The 26,870-nt window shown below is 45.2% G+C and overlaps 1 long non-coding RNA gene across 3 annotated transcripts in view; it reads right to left on the bottom strand.

The window, feature by feature from the left end:
* The window catches only part of LOC111090491, a 37,771-nt gene extending 11,158 nt beyond the window's left edge, over positions 1-26,613 (bottom strand). The window contains exons 1-3 of one of the 3 annotated variants that reach the window (XR_005372091.1): positions 25,843-26,613; positions 3,776-3,951; positions 2,003-2,145 (exon numbers count right to left, since the gene is read on the bottom strand). This is a non-coding gene — a long non-coding RNA (uncharacterized LOC111090491). The remainder of the gene's footprint in view (positions 1-2,002; positions 2,146-3,775; positions 3,952-25,842) is intronic. The other 2 variants (XR_005372090.1, XR_005372092.1) reach the window with 2 other exon arrangements.
* Between the last annotated feature and the right edge of the window lie 257 nt (positions 26,614-26,870).

Raw genomic sequence — 26,870 nt, 5'->3', positions numbered from 1 at the left:
TTTAACTGTCCGAAGATGGTGTTGGCTGATGTCATGTTCTCAGAGAATCCCTCATGTGTTATTGCTTTTAAAGGAGAAAAATAACCAAGCCCAATAAAACGTTGTTGGACCTCATTACTAGACGCTGAGGAGGTCACGTTAGACATGAGAACACAGAACGAAAGGGGGCCAATGGACTCCCCTCCTGAGCGGAGCAGTCAGGGAACGGCCAGGCCGGTCGGGGTTGGGATGGGGCTCACCGCTTGTGCACCTGCCTACTCATGAGGCTTAGCCACACAAAGGTTTATTCGTTCACACAAAACTTCCCAGGTAGTTGGTGTAGACTGTAGTCTCTGTGCCCCCCAAATTCATATGTTTAAACTCGATCCCCAATACGATGGTGTTAGGGGGTGGGGCCTTTACCAGGTGCCGAAGTCATGAGGCGGAGCCCCCATGATGGAATCGGTGCCCTTGTAAGAGAGACCCAGGGAGCTCCGTTGCCCCTTCTGCCAGGGGAGGACATGGGGAAGACAGCGGCTCTGAACCAGAGCTGGACACCAAATCTGTGGGCACCTTGGACTCAGACTTCCCAGTCTTCAGAACCGTGAAAGACAAATTTCTGTTGTTTGTAAGCCACTTAGTCTGTGGTCGTCTGTTCTAGCAGCTCAAACAGGCTAGGCATTGGGTGACCCAGAGCCGGTGTGGTGGCTGCGTGAAGTCAGCAGGGACCCGGCTTCCTCTGTCTTCCGTCTGGCTGTGCTTCACTTCTGATCTCAAGGCAACCTCATAGCCTAAAATAGCTGCTGCAGCTCCAGCCATTACATTCCCAGTTAAAGCAGCAGAAAGGAGAGAGAGAGGAAGAAGAGCTCTCTCGATTGTTTGGGAAGCACTCTGGTCTTCTGTGCCCCCTAGACGGTGAAGGGGCATCTAGGGGTGGGAAGAAGGGGCACCCCCACAGGCATTTCTGGGCGAGGTGGCTCCCACAGGCCACAGGCAGGGTTGCTGGGTGTCAGGACTATGCCCTGAGCAGCCTCGCTCAGGGTGGGGTGTGGTGCACCAGGCCACGAAGGGTGGCTTGCAGGGGGACCCATGGCCTGGTTTTTGCCTTCGGGCAGCTGAGCCCCGATGTGAGCTCCAGGTCCTCCTACCTGCCCCGGCCTCCCTGCTCCCGTTCTCTGTCTTCCAATTTGGCCCCTGCCTTGCCCGTCCCTTTCTGTTCCTCCGCAGCTCCTCGCTGGCCTCCCCCGATGCCATCTGTCACCACCCCCCAGGTGTCACCGCTCTCAGGTCCTCCCAGCTCCCCGCTCACTCCAGCGCAGGCCCCGGGGAAAGGGAGCCTGAGAGGGACCCAGGGTGGATCAGGTGAGAAGTCGAAGGCCCCGGGGTTGTGGGGGTGACCCGACAGGCCATCACCCCCTCTTCCCTTAGATGTGATGCCCTGAGATCTTTCCATGGCTCTCTGTTGCCACCTTCCAAACTACCCTTCCGGGGGCACAATCACGCATTATCTGAACCACCTGCAGTTTTACACTGGGCCCCGGGGACAGCGGCCAGGGAAACAGCTGGCTCTTTATTCGAGGACACAGCTGCCAGCCCCGCACAACGGCCGAGGGCTGCTTCTTGGAATAAAGCCAGCAGTGGCACATGTGTCCCCGGGCGGGAAGGGCACTCGGGGGACGTGATTACACGGGCGTGAGCAGTGCACTGGGGTCTGAATTCGCCCTTCCTGAGCCGGGTTGGGGGCCGTGGCCCGGCCCGAGGCCAGCTGGAGGCTTGCGCTCTGCAGCCGAAAATAGCGGGAGCTTGGGCCTGAGTTTTCCTTTTCCAGATACGGGCCCGGCCAATTCCCACACATCAACTTTCAGGGATTTCAAATCCTCAAGTGCTTCTTCCTGAAGGACATAAAAGCTTGAAAACATCTCCTCACAGGGCCCATCATCCAACCGGAGTTCTTCTGGGTCTCCTTAACTCTCCCCCTTCCCCTCTTTTTTTTTAAAAGTAAAATGACATTTATTTTGCTTACAGTGAGACCCTGGAGCTCCCCGGATCTGTCCAGTGTGGGGTGCTGGAACAGCGCTGGTGCCGCGTGCTGGGAGATGCTGCGCCTCTCGTGGGGACGGTTTGGGTTGGTTCCTGTTGACCTGGATGGTCGGCCTCCGAGATACCCTCAAGTGGATAGAGCCGGTGGCAAACACGATAACACGGTATTACTCGGTTTTTAAAGAACAACCTGCAGACTCAGAACCTACAAATGCGTGTGAGCTTGCAAGGACGCAGGGCAGGAAGCTCAAGTGCAGTGGAATCACATCCTCACTCCATCCGCGGAAGCCAGGGGGAGGCGGTGGGAGTTAAGGAGACGTCATTCCCTGTTCTTTCTATGTTGTTTAATATGCTGCAGTAATGAAATACCAGTTTTATGTTAACTAATTAAATGGATTGCTTTAAAATTTCAAAGGAAGGGTCCTTGCAACCCTGCAATTTCAGTGGTCAGCGCGATCTTCCGCACATCCAACCATGAATCCCTCTAGAGTGGGGGCTGCTGGCTGCTTTTGTATGTTTTATGTCTCGGCCCTGGAGTCAACTATTTCTCCAAGGAATGTGGGTCTCTTTCCATGGAGAATGAAATTTAAAAGCCAAAATGCAGGTGCTGAGTGTGCTCATTGCTTTGAGGGTGTTGCTGATCACAGACTCCTTCAGTGGGTAGGACTAGGGAATGTCTGTCAGTCTATTATCTATCATCTATCTATTTATCAGTCATCTGTCTGTCCCTCCAACTATTTATCTATCAGTCATCTACGTATCTATCTAACTATCCATCTCTCATCTCCACCTATCATCTATCAATCATCCATCTATCCATCCAACAGTCTACCTATCATCTATATCATCTATCAGTTATTTATCCATCCAACTATTTATCTATCCAACTATTTATCTGTCATCTATCAATCATCTATGTATCTACCCAACTATCCATCTATCAAATCTACCTATCATCTATCAATCATCTGTCTATCCATCCAACTATCTACCTATCATCTATATCATTTATCTATCTATCATCATCATCATCATCATCATCATCATCATCATCTCTAGCTATCTATCACCTATCTATCTTCAAACCTTAAGTTCATACAGATACTTTCTAATCCAATTCAACCCCTTAGGGCTGGCTCAAGATTTCCCTCTTTCCAAATCTGTAAACTGACTTCAATGACCATGAGAAACCTGCCTCCCATTATCCTTGTATGTTTACTTACTAGACCAACGTCTCTCCGTGTGACCAATCTCTCCTCACTGGCACTACCTCCTCCCGTATGTAGATGCTTCTCTCTTGGACCCTGTGCTGGGCCAGGTTTCCTCACCCTGCTGGACACCCTGCCTAGGCTGTCCCCCACATGGATGTCCTTGTCACCTTGCTTGGGCTCCAGCCCATTGAGCTGGGCTGCCTCTTGCCCCTTCTTCCATGTGGATGCCCCCTGTCCTCAGTTGGGTTCTGATACCTCCTGCCACCCCCATTATGTGGGCATCCTCTATTCTGCTCTATATTGGGTTACCTCTTTGCCTGAATGCCTTCTTCACCTTCTCAGGCTCTGACACCCAAGCAGCCTGCTCCCCCCAAACTTCAAATACTTCTTTTTCTCTGTGATTGGACTCTGACATCTTACCCTGGCCAGCAGCTCCTTCTGGCACTTAGAGGGACACCTGCCTTGCAGCACCACCTATGGCTTTTTGGACTGAAATGTTCAGGACAGGGAGAGGGGAGGAGCAGGAGCTGTAGACACTTCTTTACCTAAAGCGTTCTCAGCTATTTCCTATTTCCATCCTATCCCTCTTGAGTGGGGGCATCCGTCCAGACATCTGTGATGGCTCCTGCCATGGTTCCTGGTGTTGCCAAACCCATCCACCTGTAGCTGCTTAGCACTGCTTTCATCATTCCGAATAACTCGAGGAATCTACATAGTAGTCCTTGTCGAAAGGGAGAAAACAGAATGAAGACAATAACCACTGACAAAATGGAGACAACACTATCATTATTTACTGATGGATGGAGACACACAAAATCCTCAAGAGAATCAGCTAAAAAAACTACCACGCTAGGTAAGGGAATTCATTAGGATGTCCATATAAAGAAAAACCACACAAATTCCTAGATTTCTTATAAACCAACAGAAACCATTAGAAGGTAAAACTGGAAAAAACTCCTCTGGCAATTGCCCTCATGGTCGGACTTCCAGAAAGGCTGGTTGTCCAGAATGTCGGAGGTGGAGCCAGGGTAGGGACCTGCTTTGTAGGACCAGGGCACCCCAATGCTTGACACTCAATTTCATGACTTATTTTCTTTTTCCATCTGGGAAGCAAAATGGAGTGCTGTGTGCTGTCATTAAGTGACAGATTGGTGTGCCCCTTTCTAAAAGATAAATTATACATTTTCAGAGCTAGAACATGTGCTATTCACAATGTCCCTCTGAGAAATCACTCTGCCCAGGATATCTGAGTGTTTTTTAATGTTATTATTAAAGTAGAGAGAGAAAATGACCCATGGAACCTGCCTCAAATGAGAACATTCTGCTTAGGGAGCTGCGTCCAGATGGTGCTCCAGGACAGGCTCTGGGGGTGTGAAGGCAACTCATGAAGAGGCCAGACATTTAAAAAGGAAAAGTGGTGCTAGTGCAGGGGTTTGAAGCCATGCGGGCACTGTCTGAATGTTGCTTGGTGTCACCTTGGGTGGAAGGACAGGCACTGGCAATGTCACCAGTCTGAGATGAACAGCTGTGCAGAGAGCCTCAGAGATGATCGACCAGGTGTTACGTCGACTCATGCTTTCACTTGTCTCTGCCTTGCTTATTAATGAGGAGCAAAGCAGGTGAGACCCCGAGGACCATCACTGCTTTGGGAAAGATTCTGTGGGGTGTGTTGGCTATATTGTCTTAGTGTCACTCTTGGGGTTTGAGGAGACACCTGGATGGCCCTGGATTGTGTGTTGGCTTGGGTGACCAGCTGGACAGTGATATTCTCAGATAGGAGTCTAGGAGAAGCGCCTGTTGAGGGCAGATGGTGAGTAGGGTCATGGTCAGTTGGGGCACTTGAGGGGTATTCAGGTAGAGACCCGCTGGCTGCCAAAGTATCAGTTCCAATTATAGATCCAGGGCCTGGGGAAATGGCTGCAGGGAGGGCGCACGGACCTGGGAGGGGAGTGGCCTCTGTGAGCTGGACTCCCAAGTAGGACCCTGTGTGTTACTCAGCTCTCACAGGCCCCCACTCTAACAGGGGGCTGTGCTGGGGCTTTTGGGTTCATTGTCAACTCAGGCCCCATGTCCACTCATCCTCAAAATGTGTGGCTACTCTCTTCCCGGTATACAGTCATCTGAGTGAATGACTGCGTGTCCTTCTGGGGAAGGATTCAGGGGACAGTCAAGGTAAATACTTGTTGTGATGTCATAGGGTTCTTCCCCTAGGGGACTGGCCACTTATTTAGTCAGTAGGTTTTGGATCTGGAAATTGGTTCAGGTCTGGGAACAGAGCAAGGGATCATGACTTTTAAAATTAGAGTGGCCGCCCTCAGCCCCTGACTCATTCTTGTGTTTTATTAGATATAAAGGTTCAACAGGGCCCTGTTAGCTGCCTGTCAATCTTGTCCCCGTGGGCACCAAGCTCTGTCAACCACCCCCATGCCCCCATGTTGGCATACCAAGCTCTGTTAACCAACCCCACGACCCCCGTGTTGGAACACCAAGCTCTGTTAACCATCCATCCCCATGACCCCATGTTGGGACACCAAGCTCTGTTAACCATCCCCACGACCCCATGTTGGGACTTCGTTAGAGCCCTGTCTTTCTAGAACCAGAACAATTTTGATTCTGCTTTCTCTCTCCATTTCAGTTACATGCCTGCAGCCAGAATTTGCTCTTTCTCCTGTTGATGTCACAGCTGATGCAAGCTGGTGGCTCCAGGCCAGCCCCCTGGTTAATATGTGTCCTTCTGTCTTCTGAAACAGGCAGCCCAGATGTCCCTTGTCCTGCTTCTGTCCCCATGAGGTGGTGAGGCTGGTGTCCTTGGAAGGCTTTCCGAAAAGCACGTCCCTCCCCAGCAGTACATTCAGCACTCTTCGAGGAAATATCCTCCTCTCTTGGGGTCTTGGTGATCACAGTCTCCCCAGGGGAGTGTTGCAGCAGGGACCAGGGCTTCAGATAGAAGACATGATATCATATCATTTATCCATGTTTCTCAGCACCTAGGCTACAGATGCACACCGAATATGGAAGGACCTCAAATGCATGATGCTAAGTGAAAGAAGCTAGTCTTCCAAGGGGGCGTGCTGCATAATACTGTTTATATGACATTCTGGAAAAGGCAAAACCATGAGGGGGATATCAGATAGTCATTGTGAGGGGTTGGGGATGGTGGAGTGCTTGACCACAGAAGAGTCACTGAGGGAGTTCTTTCGGGTAATGGAGCTGTTGTCCCCTATGTGGGTTGTGGTGGTAGTTAAATGACTCTGTGCTTTCAAACCTCATACTATTATATTAAAAAAAAACCCCAAGCAAACCAACAAAACTCACACAGCTATCTACTACACTAAAAGATGTGAATTTTGCAGCATTTAAATTAAAAATAAAATTTTAAATGTGAAAGAATACATCACATATACATAAAAGACTCTATACTGAAAAAAAAGAAAATTCACATTTTCAAGTGCACAATGAACATTTACAAAAAGATTTTAGAACAAAAAGAATGCTTTATTAAAATTTAAAAAGGAAAAAGAATACAAGCAGCATTTTTTATCACAATGCAATAAAAAGAAATATAGTTAATATAGCTAGTTTTACAAATTTTCTACCTCTGTTTCTTTTCCTTTTTTCTTTTTTTTTGGGGGGGGGGGGGAGGTGGGAAGAGGGAGACGGAGAGAAAGAATCTTAAGCGGTTCCATGACCTTGAGATCATGACCTGAGCCAAAAATCGAGAGTTGGACGCTTAACCAACTGAGCCACCCAGATGCTCCCAGACTTTCTACCTCTTAAAAATCTCTTTGTATCAGAGAGAAAAAAATGGAAATTGCAGACTCTTTGGAATGTAAAGATACTAATAATGAAAACACTTGTATCAGATGTATGAGATGTAGCTAAAGCAATTCAGAACTTTAATACATTAATAATAAACAAGTGTGAGTGATTCAAAAATTAAACTTCTAACATAAATGAATAGCAAAATAAAAACAAAATAATCCTAAATGAAACAGAAGGAAGGAGTTAATAAAGATAAAGTCAGTAACAAAATGAACCAGAAAACATAACAATGGTAGTTAAATCCAAAAAGTTGATTTTTTTAAGGTTAAAGAATGAAATAAAAAGGATAAACCATTAGCTAATCTAATCTCTAAAAAGAAGGAAAACACAAATATACAAAATAAGATATGAGAATGGAGCAATCAAATAAAACAAAATAATTCTGCTCAAAATTATTGGATGGAGGGGCACCTGGGTGGCTCAGTTAAGAGTTCAACTCTTTATCTTGGCTCAGGTCATGAGATCAGGGTAATGCATAGATCAAGCCCCACATTGGGCTTATGGTGGATGTGGAGACTGCTGGACCTTCTCTCCCTATCCCTCTGCCCCTTCCTACTCCCTGCTCACATGCGTGTGCTCTCTCTTTCTCTCTCAAAAAATAAATAATTATTGGATGGAACCATATGAAATTGTCGATGGCAACTCATGGTCCAACCTACTATTTGTTCAAACTCTCTGCAAATACAGTTGAGCATCTGGATGGGATTATCAATATCCTATGAAATTACGAATGCCTGAGAATGACCTCAGAGGAGCTAGAAAATCTAAAATAGATAAATTATTGAGGACTGAAAAGAAACAATTTTCAAAGAGCTACCTCCAAAACAAATAATACAAGGTCCAGATGATTCATAGGACAATGATGCAAAAAAATTTCAAAAACAGAAAATCCAAATACTGCTTAAACTGTTCCAATGTATAAGAAAATAAAACTCTACATGGAGAGTGGTTGATAAGAGTCTCCACCTAAGAATCTTAGGACTCTTGTCATCTAGGGTAGTGCTCTGCTCCCACCTCACCCCCATGCTTTGCTATTGTGAGGAAACCCAGTTGTTTGTCCTGTCCGATATCCCACAGAATGGATTTTGCTGCTTACATCCTCATGGTGTCATTTGACATGTTCCTCTGTCCACTGTTTTTCTCATAAATTGGTAGTTAGATCTAAAAACTTAATCTGACTTCAATTTAATTTGGAGGAAAGCCTGCTCCATAGGGGTGCTATGTATTTCCATCAGGAGACATGTGGTATCTGGTTGTCTGTTTTTGTGATGTTAGCAGTCTTTGATGATGCTTGTTGAGATCTATTAATTCCTTGTAGGTTGCTAGGTGGTAATATTCTAATTTTACTATTTCTTCTTAAGTTGGCATCCTTCAATAGAAAGAAAATTCTTTTCATCAACTATTTGGCTATCCCAAGATATGGTTCATGTGGGAATGGTAGGAAAAATGCTTAATTCTTTATTTTAATTTGCCAGTTTTCCAGAGTTGGTTTCCTAGTATTATCCCAAGATGACCAATGAGGAATTTTGTGTTTTGTTTTCTCAATAATTATGAGATTACTATTTTAGACATATTTGATGTGTTTTCACCTTTTGAAATGATTAATCTTGTGCTCAAATTATCCAATATTGGGCTCTTTACTCCTAAAATCATCCACCATGACTCTAGTAATCTTTGATAACTTCGTTGCCTTCTGGTGTGACAGTTGTTCTAGGCTCTCCTTCACGTTGCCCGCCCCAGACCTGGAGTCAGTTATTTCTCCAAGGAGGCATGGCTTCCTTTTACTGACCACAACTTGGAGCTAGGGGGAGCATCTTATTTCTGGATTAGTCATTGTTTCCAGTTTTGTTCAGTGGCCAGCACCAGCAGATTACAGACCTACACAGTTTTTGCTAAGCTTGTTGATTTTACACTATACTTCCTTCTCCCACTCCAAAAATCCCAGTTTCACTGACTTGAACATAATTGCTTATTTTTTTTATCTCATGAATACACACACAGTAGTTCCAGAATAATGCTACAAAAACTATGACCAACAATATGAATAGCAAAAATCAGTTTAAGCTCTTTTTTTGGAGGAGGGGTGTTTCTTTTGTTCAGAGGCTGTCTCCCACTCAATAGGTAAAATCAAGATGCTATGCTTTAAAGTCATTTGAAATAGTGTTCTTTATGGGGAAGGTCACACCTCAGAGACTTAGAGTAATCTGTTTCTTTTTGCTCTTATTTTAAAGTATTGCTTTTTAAAGTTTAATGTTTTAAAATACATAAAATATTTACATCAAATCTATAAAACAAGTATATTCAAGGAAGTCAACATCTAAACCTGCTCTCTCTTATTCCTTCTCTCTTCCTATAGATAACAATTTTTAAAATGTTAAAAATTGCTTGTTTTTTGCTTGCTTGCTTTTCTTCCAAATGAACTTCATAATCAACTTGTTGAGCTCCAGCAAACAAACGAAAACTCTGATGATATTTTTATTGGATTGTATTTCCCGTCCATAACTTAATTATTGGATTCCATTTCCATCTATTAACATCTCTATGGTATTGAGTTTGCTTATTAAAGAACAGGATGTCATTCTATTTGTTCACATTCTTTTGTTTTCTCAAGAGGGATTTCTTGTTTTTTTTCTCATGTAGGTTTTGGGTGTTCTGGAAGACACAGATGCTGCTCAGATATCTTTTCAGTTAGGAACAGGTGGTCAGCTGACAGCCTCCAGCAGGTACTTTTGTCAGGATACGATTTTGTACCCAATTCCAACATATGTGTGGGTTTCCTCCCACCACCCAACAATTCTCAGACACCAGCTGAGTGTCCTACAATCCACACAATTCTAACACTCCTTACCTGGAGATAGTGTCAGACTCCACAGGGTAAGGACTGCACCACCCTCCCCTCCCTTCAGATGCTGGTAGCAAGTTCAGGTTGTCATCTGGGCTTCTGACCAACTTGCCATAGGTGGGAGGTTCATTCAGAAGGTCATTCTCCTGGGTTAGATTAATTTGCTAGATTAATTAACAGAACTCAGAGAAACATTTTACTTATTGGATTGCAGGTTTATTATAAAAGGATATAGGGGCACCTGGGTGGTACAGTTGGTTAAATGTCCAACTCTTGGTTTCAGCTCAGGTCGTGATCTCAGGGTCATGAGATTGAGCCCCATGTCAGGCTCTGCACTCAATGTGGGGTCTGCTTAATATTCTCTCTCTTCCTCACCTCTGCCCCACCCCCCACACTCTCTAATAAATAAAGAAATCTTTAAAAAATAAATAAAAAGAGGGCAGCCCGGGTGGCTCAGTGGCTTAGCACCTCTTTCAGCCCAGGGCCTGATCCTGGAGACTCATGGGATCGAGTCCCACGTCGGGCTCCCTGCATGGAGCCTACTTCTCCCTCTGCCTGTGTCTCTGCCTCTGTGTGTGTGTGTGTGTCTCCCATGAATAAATAAAAAAAATCTTTGAAAAAAAAAAAAGATATAGCTTAGGAACATATAGATGGATGAGATGCATAGCGCCAGGATTTGGGGCAAGGGTACAGAGCTTCCATGCCTTCTCTAGGGTGCCTCTCTTCCCAAATCTCCACGTGTTCTCCAACCCAGACACTCTGAACCCCGTCCTTTTGGGCTTTTATAGAGGCTTCATTTTTTTAGTTATGATTGGTCATTGGTCATTAACTCCTCTGATTATTGTGTTTGCGATATTCCCCTCACGTCCCAGCAGATTAGGCAGTGGGCCTGACATCTCCAACCTTCTGTTCACATGGATTGGAACCAGCCTGGCAACCAGCCCTGTCCTTCGGTGGGGCTCAAAGTCACCTCATTAACATTACAAAAAACACTTTATTGCTCTTAACACTTAGGAAATTCCAAGGGTTTCAGGAACTCTGCCAGAAATGGGAAGGAGACCAAATACAATTTCTTATTATAAATCGCAAAATATCACAGAGTCCACCTCAGCTTTTGTACCAGTTATATTATTCTCAGGGGAGCCCTGGTCGACTGAGCAAGGCCACTTGAAAAGCCTGGCCACCTCAGTCCGACACAGGACGACTCTAACTCGGGGTGGCAGAGACTGTCTGTCACACAGGAGGGGTCTGAGAGTTGTCCCCTTCCCACCCAGCCTCTTCCTTGCTCAACTTTCTGCACTCCCGACTCCATCTTGGCATCCACTTCCCAGAGACCACAAATGTGACAGACACTTACTGTTAACTTTACACTTGAGTATTCATAGTTTCTTTCCTTTTTTTGCTATATGAATGGAGCATGCTTTAAAATGGTTTCTGTTTTTACATATGAAAGCTATTGATATTTCCATGTTCATTTTGTAACTTGCTACTTAACTCAATTATATTTATGTTGCAGTTTTTCCGTTGGTGTTTTGGGGTTTTCCACAGATAAAAATCACATTATTTGTAGATAGTGAAAATTCTACCTCTTCCTTTCTAATGCTTAAGCCTCTTTTTGTTTTCTCTTGACTATTGCATTGGCTAATACTCCAATACAGCGCTGAACAGTAATGGTAACAAAAGCCATCTTTGTTCTTGACTTTAGTGAAAATCTTCAAGCATTTTCCATTTAATGCAATTCTGGATTATAAATATATGTACATATATTATGAAATCATATTAAGAAGATACCTTTTAATTCCTATTTTATTATTTGACATGAATGAGTTTTGGACCTTTATCAAATGCCTTGTCTATGATTTGTTTCTTAGCACTATTAATATTATGGATTGTGTTAATGAATTTCCTAATATTGAATCAACTTTCCATTTCAGAGATGAACTGGACTTGATCATGGTGTATCATTTTTTTAATGAGCTGTTGGATTCTGGCTGTTAATTTCCTAGTTAAGGTTTTTGCATTGATGGTCATCAGTGGGATGGGTCTGTGCTTTTCTTTTCATCATGTGTATGGCTCAATATTTGAACCTGTGAAAGTCCATGAAGTCACATGGGCCTGAGGCATGGCAATGGCAGTGTGAATCATCTCCACTGGTGCCAGTCTGGTAAGCTGTCATTTTTCTAGAGTATTTTCCATTTTATCCATGTCTTCAAATTTACTTACGTAGAATTCTACATAGTAGTCTCACATTTTTTTTGGAAGTATCTGTTCTGATGGTTATTTTCCACTTGTCGTTTCTAACTTTGTGTATTTGTGTTTTCTTTCCCAATTAGGTTAGCTGATGATTTGCCTTTTTTGTTGAGGGTTTTTGTTATTATTACTTCTACTGTTCTTTTTTCTAATTCTTTTAATCGTTTTATCTTTATTAGGTTTTTTTCTTCTGTTTCTTTTAGTTTACTCTCTTATCCGGACTAACACTATACTAATACATGACATTAATATGATATATTTTCCTTTGATAATTGGCTTTTGTGATCCTGATATGTTTTCAGTCCATTTTATTTTCAAGAAGTTGTATAAATTCATTTTGTAGTTTCTGTTTGTCCCAAGAATTCTTTAATAGTATGAATCTTAATTCCAGAGAGTAGAGACTTTCTTGTTTATTTTATTATTAGCATCACTGCTCTTGTTGTATTATGATGAGAGGGTATTGTTTGTATAATTTCAATTATTCAAATTTACTAAGATTCCCTCTATGGCCTGAGCAAATGGTTAATCTTTATGAATGCTCTATGTATCACACTATTAGTTAACATTGTTAAATAGCTGAAGCCAATTAGATGAGAAGGAGAAGTGAGGCAAACAAAGTAGAAACGAAGAGGTAAGATAATTGTTATTGTCACATTTTAAAAATCATTGTTTAGCGGAAAAGCCCAAAAGAACCAACAATGAAAAAAAACAAAAAACAAACAAACAAAAAAAGAACCAACACTGAAAAAATCTATATAAATATTAGGTAATTCAGAAAAGTGGTTGTGTAAAAAAAGTATATATATAAATCAATACCCTGCAAATTTAGGTATATATTATATACTAAATATTATATTCTATTTTATGAATAGAATATAACTTATATACCTATTATATATATATTTTTGAAGCATAGTGCAGGACCAGTTATACACTCTGTAAACATTTGTGTATAAAACCATGTATCTACCCAGAGATGTTTATCCAAGCAAAGAATGGTGCCGAAGTGACACCCAAGAAGGGGTGTCCCTGAAGAGAAGTGGGAGACCCCAAAAGCGTCTTTAGACTTAACACTAAACTTTAGGACTGGCGGCCCTCCCCTTTGCTCCCTGGAAATATCAGAGTAGCCAGGGAACCAGCACATCTAGAAAGAAAAGAGGCCCAAGAAAACATCCATGAAATGAATGAAAGGAGAATGGAGAGGGGGTGCATGTGGTTGGAACGCAGAACAATGAGCCTCTCAGGAAGAGAGCAGAGTCTGGGCTTCTCAACCAGAGAAGGCAATGGGGAGACAAGAAGGAAGGTGGGCGAGTCCCGAGTTCCTTCTGCCGGAGAGAAGAGGCCATTTGGGAGATGGATGACAGCAGTCCGTAAAAGCAGATTTCATCTCTCAAGTTATCTCTGAACATACAGTGTGCGTGCTCCAGTTTTATCTGGAGGAACTGTGGCGAGCAAGCCGTGCAGTTATGACAGCAAAATTAATGGCAAGAAATATCCTTTGGGGACCATTCTAAGGGCAGAGCTTTTGTTGGGGGAACTACTTTTGAAAAGGGAAAAATTCCTGCGTTTGCTCTTAAAACTTTAAAAGCTTTTTCATGTTCTTGCATTAAACAGTGTTGTTAATGGAATGAGAGCTTTTCCCTGCAATGATGGTCTATTATTGCCTCAGAAACCGACATCTTTAGAAATGCCATGGCTTCCCTTTGCCGGCCTTGATTCCATCATTGATGGAGTCACTTGAATTTCTAAGTGCTATTGCCAGGCTTCTCCTTAAATGTAGAGGATGCACAGCCACTAGGAATTATCCTGACAAACTGACGTCTCTGAAGAGAAAGCTAAGCCATAAACCTTTCTGCTAACACTGTGAGGGCCCAGCAATTTCTCAAGCCTGCCATTTGCTGGTGCTCCCCTGGAAGGCTGCTGGGCTTCGAGCCAGAAGTCTTGAGTTAAGCCCTAGATTCACTGTTAACCTGCTTTGCGATCTTGAGCGTCACCCAAACTTGTCACCTCAGTTTTCTCATCTGCTGGAGAAGGAGAATAAGTATTCCTACCTCACTGGATTGCCGGGAAGATGAAAAACATGATTACATGTGTGATCACATGGTGCCCGGCATGTGATGAGGGTCTGCTGAATTGAAACCTCTACTTCTTTCTAGTTTGGGGCAATGGTCCCCACACAAAGTCCCTTGGAATCATCTGGGAAGCTAAAACCAAACAGAACGAAACCCAAACACAAAATCCTGACCAAGGCAGACCTGGTGCCCGCCCCAGACCACTTTTGGTGGTTCTGGGTTGTGTCTATGCCTCAGCATTTAGGAGCCCGCTGGCCCAGAGTATGTGAAGTTACAAAAACTGTGACCACCAGGCCTGTCTCTAGGAGTGTACAGCCCATGATGCTGAGATTCAGCAGACAGCAGACTGTGTTGTGCCGCCACAACCCTGCGGGACATCTTCCTTAGACTTGATTGTGACACAATAATTTTCCTCAAAATTAAAAATAATCTCAAAAACTGAAATGTAAGTGTTACCAGGAGGCAAATTTCCAACAGAAATGTTTTATATTAAATAGCAACCTGGTTGGAACTCACACTTCGTTCTCGTGGTACTTTGCCAACTCTGTGAGAAGTTCTCAGGAAAAGGCGCTGGGGGGACGGCAGGTGGCATCCCCTGGGGAAAGCTGCCTGGCGACTCCACACACAGGTGACCTCAGCCAATGCCCTGTAGTCTAGAGGGCGACCTGCACTAGCCAACAGCCCTCCCAGGAGCCAGTCATTCCAAGCATCACTCGAGGGGGCCGTTCCCAGACCTGCCCCTAGTGCTTGCAGGGCCCGGCAGGGGCACCGGTGGAGGCCTGTGGTCCGCTGGCCTATAGGGGTTGTTAGATAAAGCACATCCCCTCTCCTACCCTGACAGGAATGCCTGGTAAGCAAGGATGGATTTTAGAATTCTTGGTTGGGTGAGTCAGGGTCTCATGTGGAAAAGTGGCCTCATGATGACCTCCAGCTCCAGGACTGACCCGAACGCCAAGATGTGGCCAATCTTTCCCTCCCTGTGCCTGGGAGTGAGGAGCCTCAGCTGCCCCCAGCCTCTCAAACAGGCACCGCTTGGCTCTTCCTGGGCCCCAGAGGTGTGCCCACCCAGCAGGTGTCCCCTTTGGGAGGGTGGGTCTGGGAGCAGACTTGGGGTCATTTGAGTGGGAATTCTGAAAGCCTGGGCACCTGGACCACAGTCTGGATCGAGATGGCCATGAGCTCCAGGTGGGTACCTCTCCTCGGCCTTGGCCCATGGGGAGGGGAGTAGCTGAGGAAAATCAGAGCAGCACCCCGAAAGTGCGGGGCCCAGGGCAGCGCCCATGGTGAAGCTGACTTTGCCAGAGTAGTAGATGCAATGAGAGGTCATCCAGTGCAAAGAGGAGTCACCGAGTGTCCCAGCACACAGTTGATGGCAGTCGGGGTGGGCATTAAGGATGTATTCCTGGAGGCGAAGAGGCAGGATGAGTTGAATTATCCGAGCAAGGAGGGGAGCAGCGGTGGGGAGGGTGCTTTAGACGGAGGGGAGTCTTATGCCAAGGAACGGAGGTAGGAGAAAAGATACAATGTCCAGAGAAGTGACAGGTGAGTCTTGTGGACAAGCCTGTGGACGGGGTGGGGACGTAGGGGAGGGTGGGAGCATCGCCGCCTTGAGGCTTCACCACACTTAAGAGTGTTTTTCAGGAAATTAAAAACAACATTTTAGAAACAGGAGGAAGGGAGAGAGAGAGCATCCTAGGGGAGTGTATTTTCACAGCAGAAAGCGCTCTGGTAAAATGGCCAGTAGTCCCTGGATTTGCATATTCTGTGAAACAGTGTCTTATGTTGCAGCACGGATGCTCAAACCGTCTGATGCTTTAGAAGCATCACATTTAACTTTATTTGTTAGTTTTTTTTTTAAAGCTACAGAATAACAAAGAAACTCCCTTCCTGTAAGCATTTTGTTTTTAAGAGCTGCATTTATTATATGTCATAGCACTGAGAGTTTTTCACGGGCTTTGCAAGCCGCGATATTGTTCCAAATAAACAAATCCAAGTCTTGCCCTAGGATATTAAGGACAAATAGCACAGAAATCTTTCTTGTTCTCATTTTCATTTATATTATCTGACAGGCTTTTAAGACTGCTTATTGGTGGTATGAATCTGAACAGTGGAGGCCCCCAGAGGGGAGGAAAATGTGAGTTTTGAATATGACTTTTCTACTAAACCAAATGAAATGGAATTTAAATCCATTGTAATAAACTCCACAGGGCACGCCTGTTGTCTTGGTAGAACAGAGCTCCTTTGTAATGACTGTGCTGTTGGCATTCAAAGTCCTTGCTTATGGTGACTAAAAATGAAATGGTATGAGGGGAAAAAAAGAAAGAGGTGCTTGGAACCCAGGAGGGGAAAGTGGGCGGCTGGCTCGGTGTTCAAAGTCCATCTCTCCCTCCTCTTGGCTGGTTTTTGTCTAGATGTCCACTCGGCCACCGTGGGACTAGAGGAAGGTTGGTCCAGTCACTGAGGTCTCATTCGCCTTTTCTGCGATTGGTTTCGATGTAAGGAATGAGAAACAACTCTCTCAGCTAAGAACCTCTTCTAGCCCTTGTGAGAATTGGATGTGATGCCCAGATAGCTGCAGCATCTTGCAACCCTGAGGATAGCTGGCCTAAAGACAGGTCAACCTGCTGAGCATGTCAAAGGGGGTCGGTAGAAAGAACTGGGGTCTTTGAAGATGTTACGGAGTCACTGGGTTAACCAACTGTGGAGCCATCTTGTCTTGGAAGGTTTTATTAGGTAAGAAAAGAACATTCTTCTTCCTATTATTGGCAGCATCCTCACCAATAGGGAGGGAAATACACTTTTTAAAAAAATAATAAATTTATTTTTTATTGGTGTTCAATTTGCCAACATACAGAACAACACCCAGCGCTCATCTTTCTAATCCCTCCACATCCTTCTTCTTGTTGGATCTTTAGGTGTGTAGTAAGGTCATAAGTGACCTTGAAAGTGCAGATGGGGTCTTCTGGAGACTATTGGAGATCTTGACTTAGAAAGGATGATGGGAAATCCATCATTAAAGACAACACAGAGAGGCAAGAGAGGTCAGCTTAGATATCTTGTCGTCTTATCAGTATGGTGTAGATTCATACCAGGAGCTAGCGTGGTGATATAGAAGGATCGCTGGACTGTTGAGTCCAAAGACTTAGTTCTAGAGTCTGCTTTCCATTACCTCTGTGAGTGCACTCATGAAGGGCATTTGCCTTCTCTGGACCTCACTCTTCTCATTTGTAGGAAGAAAAGTGTGAATAACACTATCTTTAGGACCCCACCCAGCTCTCACAGTTGGTGATTCTAGAACTCTGCACCCCACTTGTGTTAAGTATGACAGCATTGCCTAGCTCCTCTCTCAGGCATGGGAGAAGGTCTCTCTCCTCCTTGTATTTCTGGGCTCGTGGAGGTATGTAGCATATAATAGTTGGACTTGGATTAAGTCCTAATGAGATTCTTCTCTTGGAATTTTAATTGTGTCTTTTTGGAGAACTGAGGTGATGCCTACCTGGGAAACTCAGCAGGGCTGAGAACTATTGTAGGACTATGTTGTTTTGTCAAGAATGTTAGTCCACAGGGGCACCTGGGGAGCTCAGTCTGTTGGGCATCTGATTCCTGATTTTGGCTCAGGTCATGATCTCAGGGTTGTGAGTTCGAGCCCCACATTGGACTCCATGCTGGGAGTGGAGCCTGCTTGAGATTCTCTCTCTCCCTCTGCCCCTCCCTCCCTGCTTATATGTATCCACATGCTCTCTCTCACACTTTCTCTCTCAAAAAATAATATTAGCACATAAATAATGGCTGGTGTGTATAAAGTGGTGCACAAACTGTCAGGCATTATCCCTCCAGGTGCTGTTTATCTGCATGAATATTATGCCCAGTACCATTGCACAGTGATTTTCTACTTGCTGTGTATTATGAAGAAAGTTGTTTCAAGAGGCAGCAAAACTCTCGAGAGCAGGCCCGATTCTCGTTAATCTCTGTTAGTACCTAATACCAGTAACTTAAGAATTAAATATGTGTGAGTGAGAATGATAAAAATGAGGGGAACTGACAGGACTCACAGTCAGTTCATGGTTCAGCGAATGGTGGCCCCTAATGATGTCCCCCCTCATCTCTCACCACTGCCTGCCCCACTCTCTGCCTGCCAGCCATACCGAGCTTTCTTCCTTAGAGCTTCCTTCCTTGGTTACTCTCGCTACTGCCTCTGGACATTTGCACAAGCCTTTGCTTTTTCCCAGACCACTCTTCTCCCTGCCACAGCCTGGTTAACTATTTCATCCTTCAGGGCTCAGATTGAACACCCACCTATTCAATATTTACTATCTTGGTCTGTTTGTGCTGTTACAGCAACGCATTGTAGACAGGGTGGCTTAAACAACAAACATCTGTTTTGTACAGTTCTGGAGGATGGGAAGTTTCAGATCAAGGTGTCAGATTTGGGGTCGGGTTAGAACCTGCTTCCTGGTTCACAGATGGCAATCTTACTGTGCCCTCACATGGTGAAAAGAGAGAGTGAGGGAGCTGTCTAGGGTCCCTTTTATGAAAACACTAATCCAGGGCACCTGGGTGGCTTGGTTGGTTAAGCATTGGACTCCTGGTTTTGGCTCAGGTCATGATCTAAAGGTCCTGAAATCAAGCCCTACATCAGGCTCCACACTCAGCATGGAGTCTGTTTAATCCTCTCCTTCTGCTCCTTACCTCCCCGCCCCCACTTCCCCGTGCTCTCTCATAAATAAATATTAAAACAAAACACTAATTCCATTCATGAAGGTGGGCCCTCTGTACTTAAGTCTATCACATTGGGCGGGGGGGGTGAGGATTTCAACACATGAATTTTGAGGAGACACACAGTCCATCACATCTAGAGGCCAGGGTTGGACCCGGAAGCCCTCCTGGACACCCTCACCTCGGAGCAGAGCAATAACGTGCTTGCATGTGTATTGGACTAATGTCTGAGTCTGTCAGGCTGGACTGTCCCTGCAGGCACTGACCCCACCTGGGGTTCTATGCTGGGCTGCTGACACACAGCTCAGTGCCTGCCTGCCACATACTGGAAACTCAATAAACTTTTTTTTTTTTCTTTTAAATGAATGAAGAAACTGTTGAAGAGATTTTGTCATCTAGTCAACTACCAGGATGCAAGTGGGCTTGTATTATGTAGACCTCTTTTGACAGGGATTTTGAGGGTAAAGGGAGCCCACCCCATGCTGCAGATGTATGTCTGAAGACTTGAATGTTCTTTTGAGTCCTAGGCAGAGATCCCAATCTAAAATATCAGGGATTTATATATTTCAAATTCAAATGTCTTCGATCTTTACTCAGTATTTTGACCTTAAAAAAAAAAAAAAAAGTGCCTGCACAAATGCCAGGCTTTTGTTTGTTGGAGAGATGGTGGGTGTTCAAGCCTCAGGAATGAGCCTGTGTATTCTCTGCGTGGGGAGGAGCGTGTCAGTTGGCTTTGTTCTCAGTGGGAGATTGTTCTGGAACCCGAGGAGGAGACAGACAGGTATTCCACAAGATTAGTCACAAGAGAACTGTCTCTATCATGTGGTTTCTTCCTATAATTGTTCCTAGGAATCTTCTCTGTTTGGAAAGGATGAGTGAAATGAGACATTTACTTTATTTGATTGAATGAAAGCAGTTAGAACTTCCTGTAAATTTAGACTTGGGGTGGGGGGAGAATTAGGATGTATTCTCTCTTTTTTTTTTAAAGATTTTATTTATTTATTCATGAGAGACACAGACAGCGAGCAGAGACATAGGGAGAGGCTCCCTGCAAGAAGCCTGATGTGGGGCTTGATCCCCAGGACCCCGGGATCACGCCCTGATCCAAAGGCAGACACTCAACCACTGAGCCACCCGGGCGCCCTGGGATGTATTTTTCATTAAAATGTAATAATCGGCAGACTTCCTGGCCAAAATCTTGCACTGACAGCCATCGCATCTTTTCCTTGCTCACCAAGGCTGCACATTTCTTTATGTGGTTCTTTCTTCCTTTCAAAAGATAAGATCATTCCACCGTTATGACAACCCCGGGAAGAATGAAGACCTATTTTATAGACAAGGAATCAGAGATAGAAGAACATTACACGATTTGTTTTAAATATCACATCTACTAAGTACAGCAGGACTTAGACTCTAAGACTAGCTTCTTTGTACTGCCTGCTAGTGCCATTTTCATCTGAAACCAGGGTGAGCTAGGTGAGGTACAGCAGTGGGAGGGACAAGGGATGGACCAAACCCAGCAGGGTAGCTCAGTCTACAGATGTGTGGCTCGGTACAGACCACAGGGGATGAGCGCTGGGGAGAACAGCTGCTGGGAGGGCACCTAAGGGTGGTTGGACTCTGCCCTCGTGGGACAAGGACACCGTCTACACAGCTCAGAGAAGGAGGCCGGGTTAATATGGGCACGAATGTGTTTGAAACTCATCCAGCAAGAGTCAGAGCCCTGCCCTAAATGTGCTTCTATGTTTCTACTAATCCAATTTTAACAAATATCATCTAAAAGCTTCGCATCCTGTCTGGGTGGGTTTTTGGATGTATAATTCATATTCCTCCATTCATTTGGCAAGCTGATGCTCTGTATGTTCACGATGACTTGGCAAAACCTATATGACTGAGCCCTGTGGTTAATCTATGTAAACCCACATGTTGTAAATATTGCATTGTTGGAATGAAGTCGGCTTGTTCATTTCTTAAGTGTTTTCTTAAAGTGGTATTGGATTCTGCTGGCTAATATTTTATTTAGCATGTTTGCTTCGATACTCACGAGTGATACTGGTTTGTAGCTTTCCTACATTCCTCCCATCCTTATCAGGCACAATATCAATGTTATGCTTGCTTCCTAAAAGGAATTAGGAAGTTCGTCTTCATTTCTAATGCCCTGAGAGAAAAAAAAAATCCCTGTATATGTTCACTCTCAGAAAAATTTAAAGGCAGAGAATTGGCCAGTCTTCAAAATAACGTTAAGAGAGGAAAATCCCACCAAATCCAACAACACAATTTCTCACGGTCCTGCCCTACCTTTACTGGACCTCAGATCTTACAACAAGTAAAACCAAGGTAAGAAAAACTGAAGCAAGAGAGAAGACGGGTGCTGGCGAGGGGTCCTGAGGTTGGTCAAGGCCACCATTGGAAAGACAAAACACATCTCAATATGAAAACACAGGGTGTAATAGGGTAGATCAGAAGTGGACTATAAGAAGGGACTCAAAATGATGTGTAGTTTGAAGGATCTGTACGAAAACACTGGCTTCTGGGTGTAGAAAGGAAACAGGAAGGAGAGAAGGGGAGAGGAAAGGGGCAAGGAAGGCATCTTTAAAAAACTGAGTGATGGAGGGGGAAAGAAACCAGAGGAGAAAGTTGAAGGTCCTGTAAGACAAAAGAGGACCAAACATGGAAGGATGTGCAAGCACTCCCCTCACTGCCAAACCAAACAAACAAGATCCACTCAAGTATCTGGACTTTCCTGTCCTGACAGGACAGAGTGCCATTCAGCTAGGAATCCAGTAAATCACCACAACACGACTCTAAGAAAGATCAACGGGTCCGTACAGACTTGGCAATGCCTCAGACCAGAAGACAATTCTTAATATGCAGCCACCGAGAGAGACTTGACTCAGAAAAATCATAAAACAACAGTTCAAATAGAATTAAATCTGTTCAAATATGCATTTGAGGATAAAACCACTTTGAATCAGAAGTTCAAAAACTAAGAGAGATTTAAAAAAAAATACTAGGAAGAAATAAAGAAAAGGGTAATGGAGTTCAGAAAAAAAAATAAGAGAGTTAAAATATTTCAGAAATGCAGAAAAAGTTATAAGATTCTCAAGGGAGAGTATCCTCAAATGCTAGTTTATTAAGAGGCATGGAAGAAAGGCAAAAAAACACCCCCCAAAAAGACAATGATATAAATAAAGGTGGATGCAAATAGGATCAGAGAATAAGTTGTGGGAAGGACAAACAGGGAATTACATCTGTGTTTCTGGGGGCCCCGAGGAAAGAAGTAAAATAAGACAGAGCTAATATTTAAAATTAGAATCCAAGAAAATTCGCTGCAAAAACTCCCACTTTTTCCACAAAAACCCCCATTCTATTTCTATGTGCAAATAGAAGGGGTTCACTGGGTACCCGAAAAACCTAACTCAGAACAATCAATGCCAAGACATATGCAGTGAAACTTTTAGATTCAAAGATAAACAAAATATATCAAGGCTTCCAGGCGAAAAGCACAAAAGCAAACAGATGAGACTGGGATTAGACTTTTCAAGAATAAGGTGCAAAGCCAAGCCAACAGTGAAGCAAGCATTTTAAAAATAAGAGAAAAAAAGGTAAACTAAGGGTTTTCTTTGTAGCCTGGCTGTTCATCAATATCAAGGCTATGAGAAAAACTGTTTTCAATGTACAAGAGCTTTATGATGCGGGGATGGAGCTCTGTGGCTGAACCCAGGTGAGGGAGGATGGGGCGGAAGAGTGTGGCTTTGGAAGTGGGGCGCGTCTAAGCCGGGCCCAGGGGTTACTTCCTCTCCCTTGAAGAGAAGCTCCATACTCTCACCTTAGGGCAGAAGGAGTCTGGGAGTCACTGAGCAACCCTGGAGCTGAGGGGAGCGATGGCAGGGGAGGGACAGCTGGGAGCAGTGAGGCTGCCCTGCCCTCTGCCCCTGACCTTGGTCCTCAGTCGCCTCCTCCAGGACATGCCAGAGGATGGAGGATGTGCAATCTCAACAGGCACCCCCAGTGGTTTGGTAAAGGCGATGCCACTTGGCGAAGTGCTAGCTGGCTCCACCCCCCACCCCCACCCCCCAGAGCCTCCTGTGCCCATCCGAGCCTGGAAAGGGCAGCTTTTCATCTGCACATTCCTTTTAAATATTAATAATAGTGAAGAGACATATTTTCTGTACCTTATAGGAATTATCTTATTAAATGTAGTGTATTTTGCTTAATTGTCTCACTTTATGACACTCTCACAACCACCCTGTGAGGTTCTCTTATTCCCGTTCACAGATCAGGACACTGAACTTTGAAAGGGTGAAGCTGTTTGCACAAGGTGATAAGGTTCTCTTCATGTAGTGGCAGACCAGGAGTCTGAATCAGGTCTGCTTTTCTCCGAGCCTCTGATCCTAACTACCACCCTGGACCGCCTGCCACGGTGACTGTCCTCAAAGAGCAGGACAGGAAGCCATTATCAGTAATGTACACCTTCGAGTAAATGAGTTCATCAATATTAGCACATCTTTGTAGCACCTTGCTATTTGCAAGGCACTTTGCTGTATACTGTGCTGCTTGGTGCCCATAACAGCCCTATAAAGTAGGGCACCGAAAGGACGAGGGCATGGGGACACACACACACACACACAGGATTTTTAAATAAGTAGAAAAAAACTTTAAAAAAGAAAACAAAGATCTAAATGTGAGACAAGAGTCCATCAAAATCCTAGAGGAGAACACAGGCAACACCCTTTTTGAACTTGGCCACAGCAACTTCTTGCAAGATACATCTATGAAGGCAAGAGAAACAAAAGCAAAAATGAATTATTGGGACTTCATCAAGATAAAAAGCTTCTGCACAGCAAAAGAAACAGTCAACAAAACTAAAAGACAACCTACAGAATGGGAGAAGATGACCTATCAGACCAAATGACCTATCAGATGAAGGACTAGTATCCAAGATCTATAAAGAACTTATTAAACTCAACAGCAAAGAAACAAACAATCCAATCATGAAATGGGCAAAAGACATGAACAGAAATCTCACAGAGGAAGACATAGACATGGCCAACAAGCACCTGAGAACATGCTGGGCATCACTTGCCATCAGGGAAATACAAATCAAAACCACAATGAGATCCTACCTCACACCTGTGAGAATGGGGAAAATTAGCAAGACAGGAAATGACAAATGTTGGAGAGGATGTGGAGAAAAGGGAACCCTCTTACACTGTTGGTGGGAATGTGACCTGGTGCAGCCACTCTGGAAAACTGTGTGCAGGTTCCTCAAAGAGTTAAAAATAGACCTGCCCTACGACCCAGCAATTGCATTGCTGGGGATTTACCCCAAAGATACAGATGCAGTCAAATGCCAGGACACCTGCACCCCGATGTTTCTAGCAGCAATGTCCACAAGAGCCAAACTGTGGAAGGAGCCTCGGTGTCCAACGAAAGATGATGGATAAAGAAGATGTGGTCTATGTATACAGTGGAATATTCCTCAGCCATTAGAAACGACAAATACCCACCATTTGCTTCGACGTGGATGAACCTGGAGGATATTATGCTGAGTGAAATAAGTCAATCAGAGAAGGACAAACATTATATGGTCTCATTCATTTGGGGAATATAAAAAATAGTGAAAGGGAATAAAGGGGAAAGGAGAGAAAATGGGTGAAAATATCAGTGAGGGAGACGGAACATGAGAGACACCTAACTCTGGGAAACGAACAAGGGGTGGTGGAAGGGGAGGTGGGCGGGGGAGGGTGGGGTGACTGGGTGACGGGCACTGAGAGGAGCGCTTGACGGGATGAGCACTGGGTGATATGCTATATGTTGAAAATTGAACTCCAATTAAAAAATAATTTAAAAAAAGAAAAAACTGCAGCTTTACCACTAAACTAAACTAAACTAAATTAAAAAGCAACCTAGCTGAACAATAAGTGTGCATTGGGACCAGACTTCCTGTCTGAATAGGACCAGGACAGTTCTGGAAGACACAAACTGTATTTGTCCTGTACTGTCTGAGCTCTGCTTCTGTCTTCTCAATGTGGGATTGTCTTCTTCACCTCATCTGTCAAGACACGCGTTATCCTTCAAGACTGAACTCAAACGCCCTCATCGTTCTTTCAGCAAGAAGGGAACTGCCCCTGTAAATTCCCGAGCACATTGTTTTGAAAGCGAAAATGCACTTTTATTATTTTTGTTTTACTTTTTTAGTTGAAGTCCACAGCGTGTATAAAACCTTAAAATAGAACTTTTAAAAGTTGTTAGGTTGCGACAACTACCAAATCTGCCCAGGACATCACGGCCTCTTAGATAAATACTAAATTCGATAGGCTTCACCATGCGCATATTTTACAAATCCTATTTTTTTAAAGTTGAAATCTTTATTTTGAGATGATCGTACATTCACAAGTTATTCTATGAAGTAACACAGGGAGAGCTTGTGTTTCCTTTACCCATTTTCATCCGATGACCTGCGGAACGAGGGCCCAGCAGCACGACCAAGAGAGACAACCATCAATGCCTCTGACTCAGATACCTGGGTTTCACTTGTCCTCATTGCGTGTGTCTATTTGGTTGTGTGCAACCTTACCACGCGGGAAGGCTCACACCTCCAAGGCCTCGGTCAGGATGGTGCAGTTCCAGCACTAGGTAGGACCAGCCCTCCCGCTGCTGTCCTGTCGTGACACCCGGTCCCTCCTGCCGCCCCTCCTGCACCCCCTCCCCGGCCCCTGGCAACAGCGAATCTGGTTTCCCTTCTATCGTTTTGTCAGTTCAAAAATGTGACCTACCGGACCCAACGGGGTGTGACCCTGAGACTGGCTTTCTCATCTGAGCACTTTCCAGAGCTGCAGTCGTGTTGGGATACGGCTTCGACCACTCGGTCGAGTTCCTTACGTCTGCCATGCTTCCGTTTCCTCACCTGCAAAATGGGGACAATCCCATCTATGTCACAAGGCTGCTGCCTGCAGCTTGCACTGTCGTCATCTGTCACGAGGGAGCTGCTGCTGCCATCGGTCTCGTCGCCTTGACTCCTCGGGCGCATCGGACGGTGAGCCCCTTGCGCCTTCGGCCACACCGAAGTCCTGGCCCCGGTCCTCGCGGCCTTGCTGGGCGGGGGAGGGGCTGCAGCTGCAGGACGCCGACCGCAAGGACACTTTGAACTGAGAGGGGACGGCCACTTAGAGGAAGGCACTGGAAGATGGCGCTGTACCGGGCTGGCCTTGCTGGGGACCTGGGGACGCGCGGTCACAAAGACAGATGCTGGGACAGCGTCAGGGAGAGGGATGCTGGGAACAGCCTCAGGGAGGGGGATGCTGGGAACAGCGTCAGGGAGGGGGATGCTGGGAACAGCGTCAGGGAGGGGGATGCTGGGAACAGCGTCAGGGAGAGGGATGCTGGGAACGCCCCAGAGAGGGGGATGCTGGGAACACCCCAGGGTGAGGGATGCTGGGAACAGTGTCAGAGAGAGGGATGCTGGGAACAGTGTCAGAGACAGGGATGCTGGGAACAGCGTCAGGGAGAGGGATGCTGGGAACAGCGTCAGGGAGAGGGATGCTGGGAACGCCCCAGAGAGGGGGATGCTGGGAACACCCCAGGGTGAGGGATGCTGGGAACAGTGTCAGAGAGAGGGATGCTGGGAACAGTGTCAGAGACAGGGATGCTGGGAACAGCGTCAGGGAGAGGGATGCTGGGAACAGCCTCAGGGAGAGGGATGCTGGGAACACCCCAGAGAGGGGGATGCTGGGAACGCCCCAGGGAGAGGGATGCTGGGAACAGCGTCAGAGAGAGGGATGCTGGGAACGCCCCAGAGAGGGGGATACTGGGAACGTCCCAGGGAGAGGGATGCTGGGAACAGCCTCAGGGAGAGGGATGCTGGGAACAGCCCAGAGAGGGGGATGCTGGGAACGCCCCAGGGAGAGGGATGCTGGGAACAGCGTCAGAGAGAGG

Source organism: Canis lupus, chromosome 17 (assembly GCF_011100685.1).
Source record: "Canis lupus familiaris isolate Mischka breed German Shepherd chromosome 17, alternate assembly UU_Cfam_GSD_1.0, whole genome shotgun sequence".
Taxonomy (NCBI): domain Eukaryota; kingdom Metazoa; phylum Chordata; class Mammalia; order Carnivora; family Canidae; genus Canis; species Canis lupus.
The sequence above is the reverse complement of the archived record's forward strand: the minus strand, read 5'-3'. Positions and strand labels throughout refer to the sequence as shown.